The sequence below is a fragment of the Lagopus muta genome, assembly GCF_023343835.1.
Source record: "Lagopus muta isolate bLagMut1 chromosome W unlocalized genomic scaffold, bLagMut1 primary SUPER_W_unloc_1, whole genome shotgun sequence".
NCBI lineage: Eukaryota > Metazoa > Chordata > Aves > Galliformes > Phasianidae > Lagopus > Lagopus muta.
In genome coordinates, this window is record NW_026040168.1 from 303,882 (window position 1) to 325,614 (window position 21,733).

The 21,733-nt window shown below is 48.2% G+C and overlaps 1 non-coding gene across 1 annotated transcript; it reads right to left on the minus strand.

Annotated features, from left to right (window-relative positions):
• Positions 1-18,861: 18,861 nt before the first annotated feature.
• On the minus strand, positions 18,862-18,964 carry LOC125687589 (U6 spliceosomal RNA). Its single transcript, XR_007374184.1, has one exon. It is a non-coding gene; the product is annotated as a U6 spliceosomal RNA (small nuclear RNA).
• Positions 18,965-21,733: the final 2,769 nt, after the last annotated feature.

Consider the following 21,733-nt stretch of genomic DNA (forward strand, 5'->3'; position numbering starts at 1 on the left):
AAATGCAACTTTTAATGGTATGTGGAAATGCAGTTGTTAATGGTATGTGGAATTGCAGTTGAGGGTACAAATAGTGGAATTGTGGAAAAACAAACAAACAAAAATGGCAAAAAGGTGAAGGAAAGCAGTGAGTTTGGGATATTAGAGTTGGGCTGGCGCGAGAACACATCCCCGCACACCCCCCACACTGTGGCTTGTAAGAACAACTTGGAGTGTGATAAAGAGCTGGGGGCTGGAGCCTCCCTGTCAACGGTTTAAGGGCTGGTTCAGCCTGGTTCCGTGACGAGCGGGGCGGAGGGATCCGCAGATTCGCGCCTCCGGAAAAAAAAAGAAACAGGGGACCCCAAAATAATTAAAAACAGCGGCACCGATCTGAGGAGAAACAAACTAATTTACTAAGTATATTATTGGAATGCAAGATAACACACCATAATACAATATAATCAGAATTGAAGCTAATAAATCAAATATAATGAGAGAGAGAATGTCCGAAAGGTGGACAGGCCTCACCACAGTGCTGAGGTGAGATGCGCAGTCCAGTTGTGCAACAGGGAGATGGGAGCAGCGCCCACGATGAAGGGCAGGTGAAAAAAGAGCATCAGGTGACCTTGCCAGGAGTTAAACCTCCTCTCCCTGACCGCAAGGTCCCCTGGGGAATGTAGTTCTCTTCAGGGCAGGTACCCAGGACTTGAGCATTGACAGTTAAAGTCCCAGTGCCCCACATGATGTTATGATGTGGAATACCAAAAACCAAAAATCACAAAACCATGACATTACACCCCTTATTCTACATCACTACATCATGCTTAATATATATACAAACAGACAATAATTACCAAACATTAAACACATGCACACACAAACCTATATATATATATATGTGTGTGTGGAATTACTGACTGCACTCCCCCAGCATCAAATTCCCTTGTGGTACACACTGAACATCCCCATTTCTCTGCATCACCCACCAAGTGGACCCAGGTCCCTGGGCAAAAGCAGTTCCGCGAAGAGGTTTGCCCTTCCCAGAAGCTGGAAAGACCCAAACCGCTTTTCCCAGCATGTTCTTTACATGTACTACAGGAACCTTATCTCCCTTGACAGTTTGTAGGGAGCTAGCAGGACCATCACGATAGATCGATCCTTTAGTACTGACTAACCAGGTGGCTTCTGCCAAATGCTTCTCCCAATGCTTAAATGTTCCGCCACCCATTGCTTTCAACATGGTTTTTAGCAACCCATTGTAGCGTTCAATTTTACCAGAGGATGGTGCATGATAGGGGATATGGTAAATCCACTTGATGCCATGATCTTTGGCCCAAGTATTCACAAGAGAATTTTTGAAATGAGTCCCATTATCTGACTCAATTCTTTCTGGAGTGCCATGTCACCATAGGACTTGTTTCTCAAGCCCTAATACGGTGTTTTGGGCGGTAGCATGGGGTACTGCATATGTTTCAAGCCACCCGGTGGTTGCCTCCACCATGGCAAGCACATAATGCTTACCATTGCGAGATCGTGGCAAGGTGATATAATCCACCTGCCATGCCTCCCCATATTTATACTTTTGCCATCGCCCTTCCTCCCAGAGAGGTTTCATCCTCTTGGCTTGTTTGATGATGGCACATGTTTCACAGTCATGGATAACCTGTGCAATGGCATCCATAGTTAAGTCCACCCCTCGGTCTCTAGCCCATTTGTATGTTGCTTCTCTCCCTTGATGACCTGAGGTATCATGGGCCCATCGAGCTAGAAATAATTCACTCTTCTGTTGCCAGTCCATGTCTATTTGAGCCACCTTAATTTTGGCAGCTCGATCTACCTGATGGTTATTTTGTTGCTCTTCAGTAGCCCTACTCTTGGGCACATGAGCATCTACATGGCGCACCTTTACAACCATAGTCTTTGTTCGGGCAGCAATGTCTTTTCACAGTTCAGCAGCCCAAATAGGTTTACCCCTTCTTTGCCAGTTGTTTTGCTCCCACTGCTGTAACCACCCGCATAAGGCATTTGCTACCATCCATGAGTCAGTGTAAAGATAAAGCATTGGCCACCTCTCCCGCTCAGCAACATGTAAGGCCAGTTGGACAGCCTTTACCTCTGCAAATTGGCTCGATTCTCCTTTCCCTTCAGTGGCCTCTGCAACTTGTCGTGTGGGGCTCCACACAGCAGATTTCCATCTGCGATGCTTTCCCACAATACGACACGATCCATCTGTGAACAGGGCATATTTCTTTTCATCCTCTGGTAGTTCATTGTATGGTGGGGCTTCTTTAGCACGCAATACTTCTTCTGCTGGTGATGTTCCAAACTTTTTACCTTCAGGCCAGTCCATGATGACCTCTAGGATTCCTGGACGGCTGAGGTTCCCCATCCGTGCTCGTTGTGTAATCAGTGCAATCCACTTACTCCAAGTGGCATCAGTTGCATGATGGGTGGAGGGAACCTTTCCTTTAAAAATCCAGTTCAGCACTGGCAGTCGAGGTGCCAGAAGGAGCTGTGTTTCAGTACCGACTACTTCAGAAGCAGCCCGAACCCCCTCATGCGCAGCTAAGATCTCCTTTTCAGTTGGAGTGTAGCGCTCTTCAGACCCCCTGTAGGCTCGACTCCAGAATCCCAGGGGTCAGCCTCGGGTCTCTCCTGAGGCTCTTTGCCACAAACTCCAAGTGGGACCTTTTTCTCCAGCAGCAGTATAGAGGATGTTCTTCACATCCTGTCCCGTCCGTACTGGCCCTAGGGCCACAGCACGGGCTATCTCCTGCTTAATCTGCTCAAAAGCATGCTGCTGCTCAGGACGCCATGTAAAGTCATTCTTCATTCGTGTCACATGATAAAGTGGGCTTACAATGAGGCTGTAGTTTGGAACATGCATCCTCCAAAAACCCACTATGCCCAGAAATGATTGTGTCTCTTCCTTACTAGTGGGTGGAGACATGGCAGTGATTTTGTCGATCACATCTGTCGGGATGTGGCGACGACCATCTTGCCATTTTATGCCTAGGAACTGGATTTCCTGGGCAGGTCCTTTCACTTTGCTTCGCTTAATAGCAAAACCAGCACGGAGAAGGATCTGGATTATTTGCTCTCCATTCTCAAAAACTTCCTTTGCTGTGTTGCCCCACACAATGATATCATCAATGTACTGTAAGTGCTCAGGAGCACCTCCCTGTTCCAGTGCAGCTTGGATCAGCCCATGGCAAATGGTTGGGCTACGTTTCCACCCCTGGGGCAAACGATTCCAGGTATACTGAATGCCCCTCCAGGTGAAAGCAAACTGTGGCCTAGATTCTTTGGCCAAAGGAATGGAGAAAAAGGCATTAGCAATGTCAGTGGTGGCATACCATTTGGCTGCTTTTGACTCCAGTTCATATTGGAGTTCTAACATGTCCGGCAAAGCAGCACTCAGTGGGGGTGTGACTTCATTCAGGCCACGGTAGTCCACCATCAGCCTCCATTCTCCACTGGCTTTACGCACTGGCCATATGGGGCTGTTAAAAGGCGAGTGAGTTTTGTTGATCACTCCCTGGCTCTCTAGTTGACGAATCAACTTCTGAATGGGGAGCAAGGAATCCCTGTTGGTGCGGTACTGCCGCCTGTGCTCCGTTTTTGTAGCTGTCGGTACCTGTTGCTCTTCCACTCGTAGCAACACCACAACAGATGGATCTTCTGATAGGCCAGGCAAAACAGACAACTGCTTAACACCTTCTGTGTCTACAGCAGCTATTCCAAAGGCCCAACTATACCCTTTGGGATCCTTAAAGTATCCCCTTCTGAGGTAATCAATACCAAGTATGCAAGGAGCCCCTGGGCCAGTCACAATAGGGTGCTTTTGCTAGTCTTTACCAGTGATGACTAATTTCGGCCTCCAACATAGTCAGCTCTTGGGAACCCCCAGTCACCCCATGAATATAAACTGATTTTGTCCCTTGGTGACTTGAGGGCATTAGGGTGCACTGAGCACCAGTGTCCACCAGGGCCTTATATTTCTGTGGTTCTGATGTGCCAGGCCATCTAATCCACACAGTCCAATATACTCTATTATCCCTTTCCCCCCCCTGGCTGGGGGCAGGGCCCCTCTATTTGTTACCTCCATTGTCTGCAGCAACTGGAGCAATCACCTTTTTGGAGAAGTTCACCTTGGTGGTTGATTTGCCTTGTAATTCTTTTACCTGTGCATGAAGTGCAGGAGTAGGTTGCTTATGCCACTTCTTCTTATCTTCTCCATGGTCACGTAGGTAATGCCACAAGGTGAAACGTGACATAGTCTTACTGATGTCACTTGCTCGAGCAGGAGGTCATCTTCTTTTGGTATCTGAGACATTGGATGACACCAGCTGGGAGGAAACCAAGTTGATCAGTCCCTCCAGCAGGCTGTCTTGGGAATTCTGATCTCCATCGGATGTATCTGTTACCACCATGGATCCATCAGCATTAGGCACGGTAGACAGTTTGTCTATGATATCTTCTTGCTTGCTCTCCATTCTGTTCAGCATTTCAGCTACCTTTGCAGTGGCTGAAACACAAACTCGTAGATGGCTTAAATGTAACTCAAAGTCTTCATGTTTATTAACCAACTCATTTATAAGGGGTCTTCTTTCCCCTCTGCCATACATTGCTGCAAATGTACTGGCATACCTCTCTGGTGCAGTCTTTGTGAATGTACGCCACATGTTTGGTGTACACCTGGCTCTCTCAGGATCATGCTCTTGGTCTGGCTCATCAGGAATGAAATTGGGGCTATGTAGCATTTCCACCACAGCATATTCTCTCAAATAACTGATGCCTTTTTCTATATCAGTCCATTTCTTCTTCTCAGGCATCAGATCATCTTTGAAGGGGTATTTTTCTTTTAAAGCTAACAACATCCGCTTCCAGAGGGTGAAGGCCTGGTTCTTGCATGTACCAATGCCTCTGTCAATGGCTGAGTCCCTAGCAATGCCACCCAGTTGGCGAGCTTCTCTACTATCTAGCCACACACTGTTGGCCCCATTGTCCCAACATCGAAGTTAGCAAGTGGCAATAGGCTCATTTGGGTGACGTGAGAAGTCCTTTCTCAGACTTTGAATTTCATTCATTTTCAGAGATCGATCAATAAGGGTAACAATATCTTGCTCACCTCTTCCTCTGTCAGGACTTCTTGTTGCCCTCATAGGCGTTGGTGACCGTGGTCTTACTGAGGGCCCCTCCCCTGGACTCAGGGGTGCTTCTCTTAGATCTCGGAGCCAATCCTCTGGACCTCTTTCCTCCTCTTTCTTCTGTTCTAATTGAGTCGAGATTCGTTTCGTTTTCTGTCCTCTTACAGGGGCAACTGACATCAATTGTGGTGCCACCTGCGGTTGATCAGGCTGATCAGTTCCAATGCTCTCACTCTCTAGCTCTGCTTGGAGTCTGTCTTGTTCGAGTATGAGATTATTTAGTTCAGATTGGAGGGTGTCTCGCTCATTTTGGAGGGTGTCGAGTTTGGATTGCAGGGAGTCTCCCTTGGATTCGAAGGCATCTCGTTGAGATTGGAGATTCCTTCTATCAGCTCGGAGATTGTCCCCTTCGGCTTGGAGACTCTCAGCTCGGAGACACTCTGTCTCACCTTGAAGACTCTTTGGATTTGGAGACTCTGTTTCTCAGCTAGGAGACTCTCTCTCTCTGGACCTGGAGATTCTCTTTCTTGGCTTGGAGTCTTTCCTGGAAACTCACCTTCTCAGCCTGCAGACTCTCTCTTTGGTATTGCAGGGAGTCTCTCTCGATTTGGAGGGCATCTCTCTCGGACTTGAGGATATCCCTCTCAGCTCTCAGACACTCTCTCAATTGATCCTCTCCTTTGATCGCCGAGGTCCGCGGCTTGGAGCTGTCTCTGGCAGAACCACCGCGACTTTTAGCGAGGTACGGGGGGATTTAATCGCTTTCCTCATCGAGGATTCCCGCGGCAACTGTGCGGACACCACTCTCAGTCGGGCTAGTCTCGCGAGAGCAGCTGACGCAGCGCGGGCGTTGCCTAGGCAGCGGCGGGAGATTTAAACGGGCGCAAACCGGAAGCGGCCCTTGATCGCCGAGGTCCGCGGCTTGGAGCTGTCTCTGGCAGAACCGCCGCGACTTTTAGCGAGGTACGGGGGGATTTAATCGCTTTCCTCATCGAGGATTCCCGCGGCAACTGTGCGGACACCACTCTCAGTCGGGCTAGTCTCGCGAGAGCAGCTGACGCAGCGCGGGCGTTGCCTAGGCAGCAGCGGGAGATTTAAACGGGCGCAAACCGGAAGCGGCCCTTGATCGCTGCTACAAAAAGCCCTCGAGAGGGCAGCGACACATCGCTGCCCACCTGAGGCACAGCGGAGGAGGTAGTACAGCTCTCTCCCAGGCTGTCTTAACGTGGTGCTTTTGTAAGGTACCCCTGTCTGCACTCCCCTACAAGGAGACCAGCTTCTGGGCAGGTGACCGCTCTCCCACTCGCTGACCCAGTGACTGTAAATTCAAACATGGTCTCTACCAGACGTCGGGCATGCTCCAACAAGTCTGTGGCAACCCAGACAGAGGGACTGCCCAGATCTGCTGCGGTCCAAGTCTCTGGCTGCAGGGAGTGCCTGAGTCTGCTGCTGCCGGGGGACGATGGGAGGGATGCCACCTGCGTGAGGTGCGAACAGTTGGATGAGCTGCTCAGCCTTGTGGTAGAGCTTAGGGAGGAGGTGGAGCGGTTAAGATCCATTAGGGACTGCGAGAGGGAGATAGACTGGTGGTGTAACTCTCTGCAAGAAACAAGCAGAGACTGCAACCCCCAGCCTGTAGTGGACTCTCTGCCTTAACGTAGTAAAAATGAGAGAGCTGACTTGGGAGGAGAAGAGGAATGGCAGCATGTCCCACCTCAGCGACGCAGGCGGCGCCCTCCCCGACCTACCTCGGTTCCTCAGGTGCCCCTAAGTAATAGGTTTGAAACCCTGGAACTGGAGGGTGAGGAGGCTGAGAACAAGGTGGTGGAACAGCCTCTGAGCTTTGCTAAGGAGAGGCGGTCGGCTCCACGCTTGAAGACCGCCTCTTCTGGTAAAGAAAGGAGGGTGATAGTTGTAGGAGACTCCCTTCTAAAAGGAACTGAGGGCCCGATATGTCGTCCTGACCCCACCCGGAGGGAAGTGTGCTGCCTTCCTGGGGCACGGGTCAGGGACATCTCTAGAAAGCTGCCTGGGCTTATTCGCCCGTCTGTCTACTACCCCTTATTGGTAGTTCAGGTTGGCAGTGATGATACTGCCAAGAGAAGCCTAAGGGCAATCAAAAATGACTTCAAGGGTCTGGGGAGGGTACTGGATGGTGCGGGAATGCAACTGATCTTCTCTTCTATCCCTTCAGTGGCGGGGAAGGACTCTGAGAGGATCAAAAAGGCCCTCCTCATCAATAAATGGCTTAGAGGATGGTGCAGGCAGAAGAACTTTGGTTTTTTTGATCAGGGGGCAATTTACTCGGCTCCTGGCATGACGGCTGCAGATGGAGCTCAACTGTCTACAAGGGGTAAAAGGATCCTAGCCCAGGAGCTGGCAGGCCTCATTGAAAGATCTTTAAACTAGGTAAGAAGGGGGAAGGGGACAAAATGAGCACTGCTGAGGTTCAGGTAGTTCAAGGCTCAAAAGTGAATTTGATGGGTGACGAGGGTGGAGTTCGAAGGGATGGAGTGTGGCAGGGGAATGCTGCCTCCCTGAAGTGTCTATACACTAATGCGCGCAGTATGGGAAATAAACAGGAAGAGTTAGAGATCTGTGTGCGGTCACATGGTTATGATCTCATTGCGATCACAGAGATGTGGTGGGACAGCTCGCATGACTGGAATGTTGTCATGGAGGGCTATGTGCTTTTTAGGAAAGATTGGCCGGTGAGGCGGGGTGGTGGAGTTGCTCTTTATGTAAGAGAGCAGCTTGAATGTATTGAACTCCACCTGGGGGAGAGTGGTGTAGCAGTGGAGAGCTTGTGGGTAAGAATCAAGGAGCAGGCTGGTATGGCTGACACCGTTGTGGGTGTGTGCTACAGGCCCCCTGATCAGAAGGAGGAGGTTGATGAGGCCTTCCACAAACAGTTGGAAGCAGCGTCACGATCCCAGGCGCTGGTGCTTATGGGGGACTTCAATCATCCAGATATTTGCTGGAAAAGCAATGTGGCCAGGCATGCGCGGTCCAGACGGTTCCTGCAATGTGTTGAAGACAACTTCCTGATGCAGGTGGTTGAGGAATCGACGAGGAGAGGGGTACTGCTGGACCTTATTCTCACTAATAGAGAAGGGCTTGTCAGGGAAGTAAAGGTCGGGGGCAGCTTGGGTTGTAGTGACCACGAGATGGTGGAGTTCAAGATCCTGAGTGGAAGAAGTAAAGCAAAAAGTAGGATTGCTATCCTGGACTTTAGGAGAGCCAACTTCGATCTCTTTTGGGGCCTACTTGGAGCTGTCTCATGGGCTAGGGTGTTGGAAGGCAAGGGGGCCTGTGAGAGCTGGTAAGCATTTAAGCAGCTCTTCTTCCAAGCTCAGGATCGGTGCATCCCTGTGAGGAAGAAATCGGGAAAGGGTGGCAGGAGACCTGTGTGGATGAGCAAGGAGCTCGTGCACAAACTCAAAGGAAAGAAGAAGGCCCATGAAATGTGTAAAAAGGGTCTGACTACTTGGGAAGAATACAGGAATGTTGTCAGGGTCTGCAGGGATGCGACAAGGAAGGCTAAAGCCCGCCTGGAATTAAATCTGGCAAAGGGGATAAAGGATAATAAAAAAGGTTTTTTCAAGTACATTAACAGTAAAAGGAAGACTAGGGAGAATGTGGCTCCCCTGCTAAGTGACGGGGGTGTTCTGGTAACGGGGGATGCTGAGAAGGCGGAGATACTGAATGCCTTCTTTGCTTCTGTCTTCAGTGAAAAAGCTCCCCCTCGGGAATCTGAGACCCTGGAGATTAGTGAGAGGATCTGGGGAATGGAAGACCCCCCTTCTGTCAAGGAAGAGGTGGTCCGGGAGCGCCTAGGCAACATCAGTGTTCAGAAATCCATGGGACCCGATGGGATTCATCCACGGGTGCTGAAGGAGCTGGCAGAGGTGATTGCTGAACCGCTTTCTGTCATCTTTGAGAAGTCTTGGAAGATGGGGAAGGTGCCTGAAGACTGGAAGATAGCCAATGTCACCCCGGTCTTCAAAAAAGGCAAGAAGGAAGACCCAGGCAATTATAGGCCAGTCAGCCTCACCTCTGTCCCTGGAAAGGTGATGGAACAGCTTGTACTGGATGTCATCTCCAGACAACTGGAAGAAGAGGAGGTTATCAGGAGTAGTCAGCACGGGTTCACACGGGGGAGGTCGTGCTTGACCAACCTGGTAGCCTTCTATGATGTTGTCTCTGGCTGGGTGGATAGGGGGAGAGCAGTGGATGTAGTCTACCTTGATTTCAGCAAGGCATTTGATACTGTCCCCCATGACGTCCTTATAACAAAGCTGAGGAAGTGTGGGATAGATGAGTGGACAGTGAGGTGGGTTGAGAACTGGCTGACTGGCAGAGCACAGAGGGTCGTTGTTGGTGGTGCAGAGTCCGGTTGGAGGCCTGTAACTAGCGGTGCTCCTCAGGAGTCTGTGCTGGGTCCGGTCTTGTTCAACATCTTCATCAATGACCTCGATGAGGGGATAATGGCCACCCTCAGCAAGTTTGCTGATGATACGAAGTTGGGAGGATTGGCTGACACGCCTGAAGGCTGTGTTGCCATTCAGCAAGACCTGGATAGGCTGGAGAGCTGGGCAGAAAAAAAACGAATGAGGTTTAACAAAAGCAAGTGTAGAGTCTTGCATCTGGGGAGGAATAATTCCATGCAACGGTACAGGCTGGGGGATGACCTGCTGGAGAGGAGCTCTGCAGAGAGGGACCTGGGTTTCCTGGTGGATGACCGGTTGGCCATGAGCCAGCAGTGTGCCCTTGTGGCCAAAAAGGTTAATGGCTTACTGGGGTGCATTAAAAAGAGCGTGTCCCGCAGGTCGAGGGAGGTAATCCTCCCCCTCTACTCTGCCCTGGTAAGGCCTCATCTGGAGTACTGCGTCCAGTTCTGGGCTCCCCAGTACAAAAAAGACAGGGATCTCTTGGAAAGAGTCCAGCGGAGGGCCATGAAGATGGTGAAGGGCCTGGAGCATCTCTCCTATGAGGAAAGGCTGAGTGAACTGGGTCTGTTCAGCCTTGAGAAAAGAAGACTGAGAGGGGACCTGATCCAGGTCTATAAATATCTAAGGTGTGGGGGACAGATGGTGAGGCCAGACTGTTTTCAGTGGTGAGTGGAGACAGGACAAGGGGAAACGGCAGGAAACTGGAGCATAGGAAGTTCCGCACAAACATGCGCAAAGAACTTCTTTACAGTGAGGGTGATGGAGCACTGGAACAGGCTGCCCAGGGAGGTTGTGGGGTCTCCTTCTCTGGAGATGTTCAAGACCTGTCTGGATGCCTACCTGTGCGACCTGATGTAGGGAACCTGCTTTGGCAGGGGGGTTGGACTCGATGATCTCTGGAGGTCCCTTCCAACCCCTACAATTCTGTGATTCCTGTCTCAAATAAATGCTTAAGCTTTCTGGGTCTTTCAGGTGTTCAGGAGTAAAGTTCCATGTCACCAAAGATGTCCATCTCTCTAAAGTCTCTCCCAAGCCTCTCCACACTCCCTGCCATTCAGTATTCTCTGGTTTTGGGGAAGGCTTCCTCAAAATACAATAAATATAAAAACTGACTGAAATAATGAACAGTAAATTCAGGGAGATTAACAAAGGCATCAGGTGAGCATTCAAAAACCTCATAAAGTATTCAAAGGAGAGACTGGGAACCTGTTTAAAAATCCCAAGTTCTGTGAAATTAGCAGCTCCCTCTGCAAACAGGTTTAAAAGAGAAAGCGGAATTTTTTTTTTCTCTCTTTACGGGAGCAAGATAGCAGTGCTCAAAGTTTACAAATATCCCAGAACACTGGCAGTCCGCCTATACTTTCAAGGTCAAGTTTTCAGTGAGCACCGGTGAAAAAGATAAACTTTCCCAACGAAGCTCTCCAAGAGCAGAGAGAGATTCGTTCTAAAAAGCTAAAAAACAGCCTTTGCCCGCATTCTCCACCAAGAATGTCACTGGTTTAAGGGCTGGTTCGGCCCGGTTCCGTGACGAGCGGGGCGCAGGGATCCGCAGATCCGTGCCTCCGGAAAAAAAAGAAACTGGGGACCCCAAAATAATTAAAAACAGCGGCACCGATCTGAGGAGAAACAAACTAATTTACTAAGTATATTATCGGAATGCAAGATAACACACTATAATACAATATAATCAGAATTGAAGCGAATAAATCAAATATAATGAGAGAGAGAATGTCCGAAAGGTGGACAGGCCTCACCACAGTGCTGAGGTGAGATGCGCAGTCCAGTTGAGCAGCAGGGAGACGGGAGCAGCGCCCACGACAAAGGGCAGGTGAGAAAAGAGCATCAGGTGACCTTGCCAGGAGTTAAACCTCCTCTCCCTGACCGCAAGGTCCCCTGGGGAATGTAGTTCTCTTCAGGGCAGGTACCCAGGACTTGAGCATTGACAGTTAAAGTCCCAGTGCCCTACATGATGTTATGATGTGGAATACCAGAAACCAAAAATCACAAAACCATGACACTCCCACTGTAATGTGAAGGGTGCAGTGCTTGTGAATGGGGATGGAACGGACATTGGAAGTGAAAATAGCCGGCATCTGAAGAGAGCTGGGGAAACCCGATATCCCATGTGAGCACTGGAAGCCTGGGGAGAGGAGGGGGTGAAACTGAAATATGATGTATGTAATGTCTGTGATGATGAGAGTTTGGAAAGTGAAATGGGTTTGGGAAAAACAAGCTGAGCAAGGCAAAGTTGAGCAAGGTTAACAGGGATGTCCCTTACCTAGAAGAAGAGGTAAGGGGAGCCTGGAAGGACTCAGGGAGAGTTCCACCCTGCCAGGACCGAAAGTAGCAGGGGAAGCAGGGTAAAGAGATTTATTTTCTTGTACCTTTGGGTGCCTCTTACTCTGTGCTGCATCAAGAACTATTAGCCGTACATGATTTTTGTAATAGTTGTAGGAGCCACTGGCAAGAGAAGTTTACTTTTTTTTTTGGAGTAATTAAATATAGGCTAGGAGAACAAGTAGGAATATATAAATTCTTGTACATGCCAGGTTCTCCAAAAACATTATTGGGGCATGACATGTTAGAATAGTTGAATGTAGAGATCAAATTCAGTAGAGACAATTGGAGCTACTTGTCAAGTAAGACCAATGGACTGAAAATTTTAAGTCTGGCTTGAACACAAACTGGGAAAACCAATGTTGTACTCCCAGAAGTTATGTAAATCCTAAATTGGGTATACACAGGATTGCAGGCATCAGGAATGCCTGGCAGAACCAAAAATGCAGCCCAGTGAAAGTTAAGTTAAAGATGGGAGCCAGCCCAACCAGGGTAAAGCAATGTCCTATGAGGATACAAGACTGTAGGAGGATAAAAGAAATAAAAATAACTTTTTGGATTTTGGATTACTAATTGGATAGAAATCCAAATACAAGACCCCAATCTTGCAAATGAAAAATTGGATGGCAAGAGATATAGTTTGGTACAAGGTTTGAGGGCAATTAATAGAAAAGTTGAATATACACAACTCATGGTGTATATCTTTATTAACCAAGTGTCATGGTTCTATGTTTTTATGGTTTCAGTATTCCACATCAAAACATCATGTAGCGTACGGGGCATTAAACTGTCACTGGCCCAATCCCAGCTACCTATCCCTGTACATTACAGAAGTCACGGGATCTGGTCCTTCCAGGTGGGGGGGGGCGCTCTCTTGCTGCCTTGCAGTGGGTGCAGGAGGGTGCTTTCCTAGCTGTTCCAAGCTTTTCAGGTTTGACTCGGTCCCGGGAACTCTCTCTCTCATCTTGTCTGATTTATTCATCTCAATTTCAATTAAATTGTATATATTGTGTTATCTTGTATTCCGATATTATAGTAGAATAAGTTTTCCTCCATAGATTGTTGCCGCTGTTCTTTTCCTCCCTTCCTTCCTTCCCATTTTTGTGGGACTGGGGTGGATGGGGAGGGCAGAGGCCTGTCGCCCCTGTCACAGACATAGATTGATCTAGTCAACTCCGTGACAGATTTTTGGCGCCCAACGTGGGGCAGCTGCTTTTTAGCTTTTAGAACGAATCTCTTTTTCTCTCTGCTCTTAGAGAGCTTCGTTATGGAGCATTATCAGTAGTTCAGGTTTCTGTGCTGGAAAACCTGACCTTGAAAGATTAGGCGTACTGCCAGTGTTCTGGGATATTTGTAAACTTTGAGCACTACTTAGTCTGAGTAGTGCCTTTTTTCCTTTTCCTTTTTTTTCCCCTCCTCTTGTTAGCTTCAATTCATTAACCCGTTTTCAGCAAGCACCAGCAATGAACCCACTCGTTATCATGGGAGTGCTGGGTAAAGGATTAAAAGCAATGGTTTTAGTCACAACCTACTGGCCAATAATCCATCTCACACTTACGTGTTTTGGAATTGCATCCGTGTATAACTATCTAAGGGCACTGATGGAGACACCTATGTTTTACCTATATACAATGTGGTATGATTTGAACTTTGACATCTACATCCCAGAAGGAGTGGCTAATTTCACAAACAACTACATCCCAGAAGGAATGGCTAATTTCACAAACAACTACATCCCAAATGGAATAGCTAATTTTACAAACAACACGATGTTCAGACCAGTCTCCGGGTTTTCTTCTCGGTTTTTCAAACGTCTTTTGAATCCTGAATTAATAGTCATGTTGGTGTGCGTGTCATCAATTTTCCTGAATGTATTCCAAATTCATTCGTAATGAGGGGAAGGAGTCTCCTCCAAAACTAGAGAATGATGATTGGTAGGGAATATGGAGAGGTTTAGGAAAGGTCTTAGAAGCATGGGGACCCGCAGTGTCATGGCATTTTACTCTTGAACACCTGTGGGATCCTGAGAAACTAAGCCAGTATTTGAGTCAGGGACTATGCGGCTTACATAAATCTAAAGAGGTACAACTTATTTGGGGTTTGGCTTGTGCTTACTGTACCCTATATAATACCATTCTGGAGAGAGAGAGTTTCCCAGCTGAGGTTCAAGCCAAAGGGGAAAATCCCCAAGTCAAATCTAATCAATCACAGGAGACACCAGTAACAATACCAGTTGCTCCTGTGGAGGGCAAGAAATGGAAACAAGTGTCTTCGCGTCTTGAACGAAAAAGAGAAGAAGAGGAGGAGGAGGAGGTGGAGGAAGATCCAGGCAAGGGGCCCTCCTCAGAACCACCACCATCGCGAAAGGCAAAAGGGAAAACTAAGAGACATGCAGAAGAGAGTGATGAAGAGGAAATCTCTATTACTACTCGCCGGCCTCTAAAGATGACTGAAATCCAAGGTTCAAGAAAGGAGTTTACACGGCGCCCGAATGAAAGTCTTGTTTCCTGGTTGGTTTGCTGTTGGGACAGTGGGGCCCATAGCGTGTCTCTGGATGGTAATGAAGCTCGCCAACTAGGCGCCATTGCCAGAGATCCAGCTATTGATAGAGGAATTAGTCGATGCTCGGATGAGGCTGCCTCCCTCTGGGAATGAGTGTTAATAGCTGTGAAGAAAAAGTATCCCTTCAAAAACGGCTTGAAGATTGCGATGAAGAAATGGGATACAGTTGAAAAGGGTAGCCAGTATTTGAGGGAAATAGGCGTGGTGGAAATGTTGTATGACCCTAACTTTGTTCCTAACCAACCACACCAAAACCGTGACCCTGAAAAGGTGAGGACAACGCCTGAGATATGGCAGAAAATCGTGACAACCGCGCCGGACAAATATGCCTTTACACTATTGTCAGCGTGTGACAGATACCAGGAACAACAGAGAAATCCCTTAGTTTTCAAATTAATTGTTATGCTCCAAAACGACGAACAATTGCTGTCCCCAATTCATGCTGCCGTGGCTGCAGTATCCAAAATGACGGAGCAGGTGTCTGAACTGATTAACCGTGAGAAACCTGTAGCAGTATCAGAAACACTTGATGAAGATCAAAAGAATCAAATGAGTCTAGTGAAGGATGTGAAGGAGGTGAAGGAGACGATGAAATTTTTGCGAGCCCACCTAACTAAAGACGATGAACCTTCCTTCTCACGTGCACCATCAAAAATCTCAGCTGTTAGAGGCAGACGCTCTCCGGCTCAAGTAAGGAATAATACACCGTGAATTGCTGTCACTGCCCCAATTCCAAGTACCTATCACTGTACATTACAGAAGTCACGGGATCTGGCCCTTCCGGGCGCGGTGGCGCACGCCTGTAATCCCAGCTACTCGGGAGGCTGAGCCCGCCGGATCGCTTGAGCCCAGGAGTTCTGGGCTGCAGTGCGCTATGCCGAGCGGGCGTCCGCGCTAAGGCCGGCATCAATATGGTGAGCCCCGGGGAGCCGAGGCACACCAGGTTGCCTAAGGAGGGGTGAACCGGCCCAGGTCGGAAACGGAGCAGGTCAAAACTCCCGTGCCGGTCAGTAGCGGGATCGCGCCTGTGAATAGCCACTGCAGCGTAGCCTGGGCAACACAAAGAGCAGCGGCAACAATCTATGGAGGAAAACTTATTTTACTATAATATCGGAATACAAGATAACACAATAGATACAATTTAATTGAAATTGGGATGAATAAATCAGACAAGGTGAGAAAGGGAGAGTTCCCGGGACCGATTCAAACCTGAAAAGCTTGGAACGGCTAGGAAAGCACCCTCCAGCACCCACTGCAAGGCAGCAAGAGAGCGCCCCCCCCACCCGGAAGGGCCAGATCCCGTGACTTCTGTAATGTACAGTGATAGGTACTTGGAATTGGGGCAGTGACACTTTAATGCCCCGTACACTACATGATGTTTTGATGTGGAATACTGAAACCCAAAAACAAAAACAAAAACAAAAAACATAGAACCATGACATTCCACCCCTTATTCTACATCATTACATCATGCTTAAAATATATATACATATATACAAACAAACAAAAAATGATTAAAATGCACACATGGCTATATACATATACATAGAATTAGTAACTGCACTCCCCCGGCATCAAGTTTCCTTGTGGTACACACTGGACATCCCCATTCTTCTGCATTACCCACCAAGTGGATCCTGGTCCCTGGGCAAAAACTGTACCACGAAGAGGTTTGCCCTTTCCAGAAGCTGGAAGAACCCAAACTGCCTTTCCTAACATGTTCTTTACATGTACAACAGGGACTTTATCTCCCTCTACGGTATGTAGGGAACTGGATTGATTAGGACCATCACGATTAATAGATCCTCTGGTATTGACTAACCAGGTGGCTTCTGCCAAATGCTTCTCCCAGTGCTTAAATGTTCCGCCACCCAGTGCTTTTAGCATCGTTTTTAACAATCCATTGTATCGTTCAATTTTACCAGAGGCTGGTGCATGATAGGGAATATGGTAAATCCACTCAATGCCATGATCTTTGGCCCAAGTATTTACAAGAGAATTTTTGAAATGAGTCCCATTATCTGACTCAATCCTTTCCGGGGTGCCATGTCGCCACAGGACTTGTTTCTCGAGACCCAGTATGGTGTTTCGGGCGGTAGCATGGGGTACTGCATATGTTTCAAGCCACCCAGTGGTTGCCTCCACCATAGTAAGCACATAATGCTTACCATTGCAAGATCGTGGCAAGGTGATATAATCAACCTGCCATGCCTCCCCATATTTGTACTTTTGCCATCGCCCTTCTTCCCACAGAGGTTTCATCCTCTTGGCTTGTTTGATGATGGCACATGTTTCACAGTTATGAATAACCTGTGCAATGGCATCCATAGTTAAGTCCACCCCTCGGTCTCTAGCCCATTTGTATGTTGCATCTCTCCCTTGATGACCTGAGGTCTCATGGGCCCACCGAGCCAGAAATAATTCACCCTTGTTCTGCCAGTCCAGGTCTAATTGAGCCACCTCAATTCTGGCAGCTCGGTCTACCTGATGGTTATTTTGCTGTTCTTCAGTAGCCCGACTCTTGGGCACATGAGCATCTACATGGCGCACCTTTACAACCATAGTCTTTGTTCGGGCAGCAATGTCTTTCCACAGTTCAGCAGCCCAGATAGGTTTACCCCTTCTTTGCCAGTTATTTTGCTCCCACTGCTGTAACCACCCCCATAAGGCATTTGCTACCATCCATGAGTCAGTGTAAAGATAGAGCATTGGCCACCTCTCCCGCTCAGCGACATCTAAGGCCAGTTGGACAGCCTTTACCTCTGCAAATTGGCTTGATTCGCCTTTCCCTTCAGTGGCCTCTGCAACTCGTCGTGTGGGGGGGAAAGGGATAATAGAGTATATTGGACTGTGTGGATTCGATGGCCTGGCACATCAGAACCACTGAAATATAAGGCCCTGGTGGACACTGGTGCACAGTGCACTCTGATGCCCTCGAGTCATGAAGGGACAGAATCAATCCATATTTCTGGAGTGACCGGGGGCTCTCAAGAATTGACTGTGTTGGAGGCCGAGATAAGCCTCACTGGTAAGGACTGGCAAAAACATCCTATTGTGACGGGCCCAGGGGCTCCATGTATACTAGGTATTGATTATCTCAGAAGGGGGCATTTCAAGGATCCTAAGGGGTATCGATGGGCTTTTGGAATAGCTGCTGTGGACACAGACAACATTAAGCAGCTGTCTGTTTTGCCTGGCCTGTCAGAAGATCCATCTGCTGTGGGGCTGCTGCGAGTAAAAGAGCAACAGGTACCAATTGCTACAAAAGTGGTGCACAGGCGTCAGTACCGCACCAACAGGGATTCTTTGCTCCCCATTCATAAGTTAATTCGTCAACTAGAGAGCCAGGGAGTGATCAGCAAAACTCACTCGCCTTTTAACAGCCCCATATGGCCAGTGCGTAAAGCCAGTGGAGAATGGAGGCTGACGGTGGACTACCGTGGCCTGAATGAAGTCACACCCCCACTGAGTGCTGCTGTGCCAGACATGTTAGAACTCCAGTATGAACTGGAGTCAAAAGAGGCCAAATGGTATGCCACCATTGACATTGCTAATGCCTTCTTTTCCATCCCTTTGGCCAAAGAATGTAAGCCACAGTTTGCTTTCACATGGAGGGGCATTCAGTATACCTGGAACCGTTTGCCCCAGGGGTGGAAACACAGCCCGACCATTTGCCATGGGTTGATTCAAACTGTATTGGAACAGGGCAGTGCTCCTGAGCACCTGCAGTACATTGATGACATCATTGTGTGGGGCGATACAGCACAAGAAGTCTTCACAAAAGGAGAGAGGATGATCCAAATTCTTCTGAGTGCTGGTTTTGCTATTAAGCGAAGCAAAGTGAAAGGACCTGCCCAGGAGATCCAGTTCCTAGGTATAAAGTGGCAAGATGGCCGTCATCACATCCCGACAGATGTGATCGACAAAATCACTGCTATGTCTCCACCCACTAGCAAAAGAGAGACACAATCTTTTCTGGGTGCAGTGGGCTTTTGGAGAATGCATGTTCCAAACTACAGCCTCATTGTAAGCCCCCTTTATTATGTGACGCGAATGAGAAATGAGTTTACATGGGGCCCTGAGCAGCAGCAGGCTTTTGAACAGATTAAACAGGAGATAGCCCGTGCCGTGGCCCTAGGGCCAGTACGAACGGGACAGGGTATAAAGAACATCCTCTACACTGCTGCTGGAGAGAACGGTCCCACTTGGAGTTTGTGGCAAAGAGCCTCAGGAGAGACACGAGGCCGACCCCTGGGATTCTGGAGTCGGGCATACAGAGGGTCTGAAGAGCACTACACTCCAACTGAGAAGGAGATCTTAGCCGCTTATGAAGGGGTTCGGGCTGCTTCCGAAATAGTCGGTACTGAAACACAGCTCCTTCTGATATGGAACGCTTCACGAATTTGCGAGTCATCCTTGCGCAGGGGCCATGCTAATCTTCTCTGTATCGTTCCAATTTTAGTATATGTGCTGCCGAAGCACTATGTCAATCTATGTCCGTGACAGGGGCGACAGGCCTCTGCCCTCCCCCCTCCACCCCAGTCCCACAAAAATGGGAAGGAAGGAAGGGAGGAAAAGAGCAGCGGCAACAATCTATGGAGGAAAACTTATTTTACTATAATATCGGAATACAAGATAACACAATAGATACAATTTAATTGAAATTGGGATGAATAAATCAGACAAGGTGAGAAAGGGAGAGTTCCCGGGACCGATTCAAACCTGAAAAGCTTGGAACGGCTAGGAAAGCACCCTCCAGCACCCACTGCAAGGCAGCAAGAGAGCGCCCCCCCCACCCGGAAGGGCCAGATCCCGTGACTTCTGTAATGTACAGTGATAGGTACTTGGAATTGGGGCAGTGACACTTTAATGCCCCGTACACTACATGATGTTTTGATGTGGAATACTGAAACCCAAAAACAAAAACAAAAACAAAAAACATAGAACCATGACAATTGCCTTATGGTATTACCTACGTGACCATGGAGAAGACATGAGGAAGTGGCACCGTCAACCTACTCCTGTACTACGAGCACGGGTGCAAGAATTACAAGGCAGATCAACCACCAGTGCAGTTGCTCCAGTTACCACAGGTAATGAATAGGGGGGCCCTTCCCTCAGTCAGGGGGGGGAAAGGGATAATAGAGTATATTGGACTGTGTGGATTCGATGGCCTGGCACATCAGAACCACTGAAATATAAGGCCCTGGTGGACACTGGTGTACAGTGCACTCTGATGCCCTCGAGTCATGAAGGGACAGAATCAATCCATATTTCTGGAGTTACCGGGGGCTCTCAAGAATTGACTGTATTGGAGGCCGAGATAAGCCTCACTGGTAAGGACTGGCAAAAACATCCTATTGTGACTGGCCCAGGGGCTCCGTGTATATTAGGTATTGATTATCTCAGAAGGGGGCATTTCAAGGATCCTAAGGGGTATCGATGGGCTTTTGGAATAGCTGCTGTGGACACAGACAACATTAAGCAGCTGTCTGTTTTGCCTGGCCTGTCAGAAGATCCGTCTGTTGTGGGGCTGCTGAGAGTAAAAGAGCAACTAGAGAGCCAGGGAGTGATCAGCAAAACTCACTCGCCTTTTAACAGCCCCATATGGCCAGTGCGTAAAGCCAGTGGAGAATGGAGGCTGATGGTGGACTACCGTGGCCTGAATGAAGTCACACCCCCACTGAGTGCTGCTGTGCCGGACATGTTAGAACTCCAGTATGAACTGGAGTCAAAAGCAGCCAAATGGTATGCCACCATTGACATTGCAAATGCCTTCTTTTCCATTCCTTTGGCCAAAGAATGTAAGCCACAGTTTGCTTTCACCTGGAGGGGCATTCAGTATACCTGGAATCGTTTGCCCCAGGGGTGGAAACTCAGCCCGACCATTTGCCATGGGTTGATCCAAACTGTATTGGAACAGGGCAGTGCTCCTGAGCACCTGCAGGACATTGATGACATCATTGTGTGGAGGCGATACAGCAGAAGAAGTCTTCACAAAAGGAGAGCGAATAATCCAAATTCTTCTGAGTGCTGGTTTTGCTATTAAGTGAAGCAAAGTGAAAGGACCTGCCCAGGAGATTCAGTTCCTAGGTATAAAGTGGCAAGGTGGCCGTCGTCACATCCCAACAGATGTGATCGACAAAATCACTGCCATGTCTCCGCCCACTAGCAAAAGAGAGAGACAATCTTTTCTGGGTGCAGTGGGCTTTTGGAGAATGCATGTTCCAAACTACAGCCTCATTGTAAGTCCCCTTTATTATGTGACGTGAATGAGAAATGATTTTACATGGGGCCCTGAGCAGCAGCAGGCTTTTGAACAGATTAAACAGGAGATAGCCCGTGCTGTGGCCCTAGGGCCAGTACGAATGGGACGGGGTATAAAGAACATCCTCTATACTGCTGCGGGAGAGAACGGTCCCACTTGGGAGTTTGTGGCAAATAGCCTCAGGAGAGACCTGAGGCCGACCCCTGGGATTCTTGAGTCGAGCCTACAGGGGTAAAACTGAGCCAGGAAGCTGGACTATCCTGATCACAGTTGTTGCCTTTGGCTCTCCTTAGTACCAGAATAAAACCTAGAGCTAAAGAGGGGTTAAGTCCTTTCAAAATACTGTACAGAAGGCCTTATGTTGTACAAAAGGGGATTTTTACCCAAGTAGGGAGCAAAATGCTAACTGAGCATGTGATAAGTCTACAGGAATAGCTCTGAGAAAAAGAGAAACTGGATCTAGGAACTAGAGCCCAAGGCCTTGATATGGCTCGATAATATGAATGTAACAAATCTCTTTCAGATTCGCCCCTGGAACCAAGGTGGTTAGGTCTGTTCCAGGTGCTGCTAACTTCCCACACAACAGTAAAAGCATTGTGGATAAATCATACTAGAGTTAAGAAGGTCCATCGAACACAGTGAGAACTGAAATCAGCTGGACCCTTAAAATTGTGAATCCAAAGACAGAAATGTGGGCTTTTGTAATTGTTGGAAATGTTGATTTGATGAGTGCAGCATTTGATCTAAATACTTATGCATCTCTTGTGACAAACATCGTTACGTATCAGTATTGTTTGGTATGTGGGCAAGCTAAGGATTTAAACTTTTCTCTTCTTGTTGTTCTCGATGATTTTAAGGCAAGAAATCAAGCTGTTGCAGGGTTTGAGTCACTGTCCTGGTGGGTGATGATCAACAAGAATGTAGATTGGATTAACTACATCTGTTCTAATCAATGGAGATTTACAAATTATACAAAGAGTGCA